Source organism: Leiobunum rupestre, chromosome 1, assembly GCF_980474605.1.
Source record: "Leiobunum rupestre chromosome 1, qqLeiRupe1.1.hap1, whole genome shotgun sequence".
Lineage (NCBI taxonomy): Eukaryota > Metazoa > Arthropoda > Arachnida > Opiliones > Sclerosomatidae > Leiobunum > Leiobunum rupestre.
Genome location: NC_143384.1, coordinates 98,386,383 through 98,392,382, shown reverse-complemented (window position 1 = coordinate 98,392,382; position 6,000 = coordinate 98,386,383).

Sequence of the window (6,000 nt, the reverse complement as noted above, 5' to 3'; positions counted from 1 at the left end):
TTCGTCTGACCGCCAAGAACTAAGAAAGACTAATCTTCCATATTGACGGCAACGGCTTTATATACGTTTATTTGATGTTTTTTAGCCCCGTCAAGATTTGACTAAAGTTCGAAAAATTGAAGATATTTTATTTTTTACCCGGTTTAATTGATAGTTCTCCACACGGTGGCGCTATATTATTACTTTTATATAGTTTCCGCGGGAGTTTTGAATAATTATCCTTTTTCTAAGCGTTATTAAAAGGTAAAAAACCCGCCTTATCATAATGGTTTCTTTACTTTTTATATTCCTAAAGGAAGTCAATGGCTCGGCGGTAAACTATCTGCATTGTAACGATGCGACCCGAGTTCAATTCCTGAACACGATCAAATAAAGTAAAATACTCAGATATTTAATTAAATATAATATTAATATAATTTATAAATATAATATTAATATAACTTATAAATATTTAATTAAATATAAGATTAATATAATTTATTAATATTTAATTAAATATAAGAATAATATAATTTATAAATATTTCATTAAATATAAGATTAATATAATTTATACATATTTCAATAAATATAAGATTAATATAATTTATAAATATTTAAAATGATGTAGAATAAATTATAGTACCTAACGTTATAACTCTGTAAATGACATTCGCCAAAGCTGTGTTTTAGAAAAACACCGTAACTTAACAAGCGTTGGTGGCTGAGTGGTTAGAGTAAATCTCTTGCACAAGGCAGACCCGGGTTCGATTCCCGGCCGGCGCTAATAAATCGCAAATTGGTACTAAGACGAAGACCGTCTACAATTGGTGGAAACCCTGCCATTGGACGTTGAGAGGTAGCTTTACACTCAGCACTCGGTCCGTCCCAAAGTCAATAAGAAGAAGTTGGAGATAAAACGCCCGTACAAACACAACAGACCCAGCATCCACAACCATCATAACACGGACACACCACAATCTCTACACCCACAACCGACATAGCACGAACTCAACATGCACAACCATCAAAACACAAACACAACACACTCAACACTCACAACCGTCATAGCACGAACTCAACACTCACTACCTACCCATAAACATTACAAAAACTTAATACACCAAACCGTCACGACAATGAGCGAAAAAACACCATCGAAACCAAAATAATCCGTTAACGCTCACCGTCGCACGGTGGTTTTGCCAACACTACGAAAAACTGCGAACGCAGAGATTTCGAGACATTGCGTACATTGATTAACCTTTGCACGGAAAATGCGAACGCGTTCGCAGGGCAGAGACAGACACGGTGATTGTATAACCCCTCCTAGGAGACTTTGTCCCCTCGGAGAGGTAAAAACCTGGAAGGGAAAAGTTGCGACGGGCTTTCGTTTTGCCATGGCAACCGAAAACGTTTTTGACATCATGATTTGGGATTTTTCCGTTGAAAATAACATGGGAATCTGAAGGATTTTAAGGGTCCCCCCTGTGAAACCTTTTAAAAAATGAAAAATTTTGAAAATTTCAAAAAGGTCAAAAAACAATTTTAAAAATTAAATTTAATCAAGTTTAAATGCAATTTGGTCAGTTGGGGGACCCTTAAAATCCTTCAGATTCCCATGTTATTTTCAATGGAAATAATTCCAAATCATGTTGTCAAAAACGTTTTCGGTTGCCATGGCAAAACGAAAGCCCGTCGCAACTTTCCCCTTTCAGGTTTTTCAAGTTACATAGAGGTGTACATTATACCCGACTTTGAACAAAATCGGTGATTATCACCTCGGGTCGTCTCCTTGTAAGTTCTACTTAAGTACATGTCATCAGTGTCCTCGTAGTATAAAGGCGGGACCTCGGCCTCCACTCTCCGGCCCATTAATTCGGGGTCTCCAAAGTAGAGACGAGTCGGGCCGACCATTTCTTACGCCGGACCAGAGCCGTAACTAACAAAGTATTGGTTGGCCCCCGCCACGGGCGCGCGAGGGTAATGGGCGCCGTTTGGCGTTCAAAAAGCTTAAACTTATTGCCAAGGAAACCCACTTTAAGCCAAAGATCTGTAGCAAATAAATATAAACTTTTTCTTACAAATAGGAATTTAAATTTGAGATTTCGCGCCGAGCTGTACAAATTTCCGCCAAAAATTATCTGTGGGCTTTGTACTTGTCTACACTTTTCGGGGGTCCGTCTATACTTCATTTTATGTTGGCCGGTAAAACACCCAAAAAAAAAGAAAAATATGATCATATATTAGTTATATAAGAAAGGAATAACCGAAAAAACTAAAAAATATAGACATAAAGTTAATAAGCAAAAAATCAGACACTATATCGTCAACTTTAATAAATAATAGACCAAAAATTTCAAAAGATAATGAAACCGGAATTGTTTATGGAATTACAAAATTACCAAAAATGCATAAAAAATGGTGAAAAACAAAACGGCATTGCTGCTAACCATGTTTGGACTACTAAAGGTCAAAATATAGATTTTGATAAAACGAATTATGTTATATGCCAAAGTTCGCCTGAACAAAATTGTCAGAGACAAGGCCAGTACATTTAAAATGTTTATAAAGTGTAATTTACGGTAATGTAGATTCTTGCGAACGTAATGATTTTCATAGTTGTTTAAATAACTTAGATTTAATATTTCAACGCTTGTATATATGTCTTTTTTACAACTCTACAATGTCGAAAACCGATCGAAGAACATAAACAAACCAAACGAAGTTGCTTACGACGTTAGGCCACTTTATCATATTTAGTTTAAAAAAACATTAATAGATGGCGCGGATATGCGCGAATTCTTTCTTATGGCGGCCTTTTAGCTGGTACATCTCCCCAAATCCGATTGTGGTTTTAGTTTCATTTCTACTTTAAAGAATGAAATTCAAAGCGAATATAAGGTAATTTACCCTATAAAGCGAACACAGATTTCCAAGCTGTAAGAAATACCTCCCCATAATGTCTTCACCTTCACGGATAATCAAGTATACACAATCCCCCTGCGGCCTGCGCTAAGGATATCGAGACCTCACATTAAACATACAATCGCCTCCCTTGTTTTGACACCCCGTAGTGCCAAATTGGTGATAGCAAAAGTGACAATTACTAAAAGTGTGTCAATCGGACCGATTTCTTAATGAATGTTAAAGGCCTAGGATATCTTCTGCCTGTTTTCCTTTAAGTTTACTTCCCGCCGCGCAAATATCCTGGTGGTAGGCCAACGTGTTCTGCGGTTGGCCTACCACCAGGATATTTGCGCGGTGGGAAGTAAACTTAAAGGAAAACAGGCAGAAGAAAACCTAGGCCTTTAAGCCGCGTTCACAAAGACATTTTGTTGAGGAGAATTCTAAAGTAAAAGGGGAAGAGCATTCCGCTTTCGGCGGGGTGATCCGACTTCAGCCTTTCTCTTTCTCCTCCTGCACAAGGTCCGCAGTTCACAAAGACTTCCTTTACTCGAGCTAACAGTTACACAGTTTTATTTGTGGTAGCCATAGTGCACCGAAACCACGAGGTAAACAGTCTTTCGTTCTCTCGGCCCTCGGACTTCACTCTCTCTCGAGAAAACCGGTGTTTGTGTATCACATGACCGACACGACGTCATAACCGCTTCTCTATTGGCCAAAACTGGCAAGTGATTTTCAACCGAAGGTCGAAATATCAAACTGGAATAGATACGTATTGACCGCTGATTTCCCTCTCGTCTTGTGAAGTTTTCTCTCCCCTTTTGACTTTCGGCGTGTTTGTGAACCGCCGATTTCTAACTTCGTCTTCTACCTTTCGCTTTCAACTTAAAGGCCTAGGATTTCTTCTTCCAGTTTTCCTTGAAGTTTTCTTCCCGCCGCGCAAATATCCTGGTGGTAGGCCAACCGCATAACACGTTGGCCTACCACCAGGATATTTGCGCGGCGGGAAGAAAACTTCCAAGGAAAACTGGCAGAAGAAATCCTAGGCCTTTAAGCTATTTACCATTTTTAACGTCTTTGTGAACGCGGCCTTACGAGCGAAATACAAGTTGGGAGGGGAGAAGGGAAAGTATGCCTTGGGGAGGGATGGAAGTTAAACCAAGAAATAACGCCTCGTAGTGAGGAACGGAGGAACTAAGTAGCACTGGTCAAAGTTAGTGTATTTTTTTTCGTCGTTCTGTGGAGATGCTATCGCCATCTACCTACGGTATAATAACATAGACTATAAAAATATCCAGAAAGGCGACAATAAATAGTCTTTTATGTGGTCGAGCATTCATTAAACCTTTAGCATACGAAAGTACAGGATTGTCGCACTTTTGGTAATTATGTCCCTTTTGGTGATAGCGTAAAGAGGGCACGTTATCACCTATCAATTGATGTTTCATTTTACTTTCTACCACTTATGCCAAATAGTTGGACCCGTATACAGCTCAAATTCCTACAGTGATAATGACGTCTAGCTGCTTAAGGGCCGTGGGATTAATAGGGGTTTCTACGTCATTTAGCTGTAGCTCTTGAAGTTAGAGACAAAAAGTTCCTGTTGGCTATAATCATGGAACTAATCAACGCTAGGGACGGTTCAGCGTTGCCAGATAGCCAAAATCAAATTATAGACCCAAGGACTAAAAATTATAGATATCCAGTCCAAATTATAGGACACATTGTATTTGGCGGTAATTTCAATTTTTATGAAATTTTAAATGAAAAAAAACTGAAATATTAAAAATAATAAAAACACATTTATTCATTTTTATCATAAATTTAGTATTTTTCAGTCTGATATTATATTGAATTCCCGAACCTGACTAAATAAAATTGAAATTATAGGATTTATAGGTCATCAATATCGAAAAATCGGAAAAAATGCCCTATATAGTATACTGTTCAAATTATAGGGCACCGAAAATTTTGTGACAAAATTATAGATTTTCCCTATAATTATAGGGCGTCTGGCAACGCTGGGACGGTTTGCAGGCAGCAATATCTGAAAACGTTCATTGACAACGCTTCCTAGCGGATCTTCGCAGAGCGCCGGAAAGGTGATTCATTTTTTTGGGGGGAGGGACGTCACTCAGAGGGAAAACAAATTGTTGCCTGCTAGACTTAGATGATTTGGTTAAGGCTTAAGAATGTACAGTTGCGAACTTGTGATAAACCCTTTCGTATCTATAATTAATATTTAATATTTATATTTATATTTAATATATTATAATAGTTTTTTAATAATTTTTTTGCATTGTCAGAAATTTCAAATCATTTATAAAACATTTATAAACTTAGCAGACGACTGACTATTTTGGCGGGTAAATTTCCGTATATTAGTTTAAAAACCGAATGATAGACGGCGTTAAGAACTAAGTCGTTTCCGAATTGAATCACCAAATTTCTAGCCGGGGAAAAAACCGGGGGTGGCATGTTTTTCACTGCAAACCGTCCCTAGCGTTGAATAGTTCCATGCTATAATCAACATTTTGAGGGCGGGAGCCCATTTGCTGTCCCTCGCACCAGGAATCCATAGCTCTAGTTGAGGTATGGATTCCTGCACGCACCCATAAAGATAGAAATGAAAATGATACAGCAATCGGTAGGTGATATCGTACCCTCACCACCGCTGTTTCAATTTTGGGCCGTAAGCTGCCGCTCAAACCATTACCGATAGAATAATTAAGGGAGCCTTAATTACCATTTTCAAGGTATATCAAAAGAATTCAAAAAATTTAACAAAAGTAATTTTTTGTTAGAAAAATAATTATCTTCAATTTTTAATTAATTTTCACATTTAAATATTTTGAAAAAATTGTGAGATATAACACATTGTTTATTAAAATAGGGGAATTTTATGTTGAGTTTTCTTGCCTATGATTGGCGAAAATCCCGCCGGTTGGATAGAAACAGTCGAATATCGGAAGTCAAACTACGATCTCAGACGAATCTGACAAAATGTAGAACCTTTTACCTCTCCACGGATTCCTTAACGAAGACTTTTATAGGGTAGGGTCGGGCCAAAACTTCCCGACCCGGTCCAGATTTCTTTCAACGAAAAAAAAGCCCA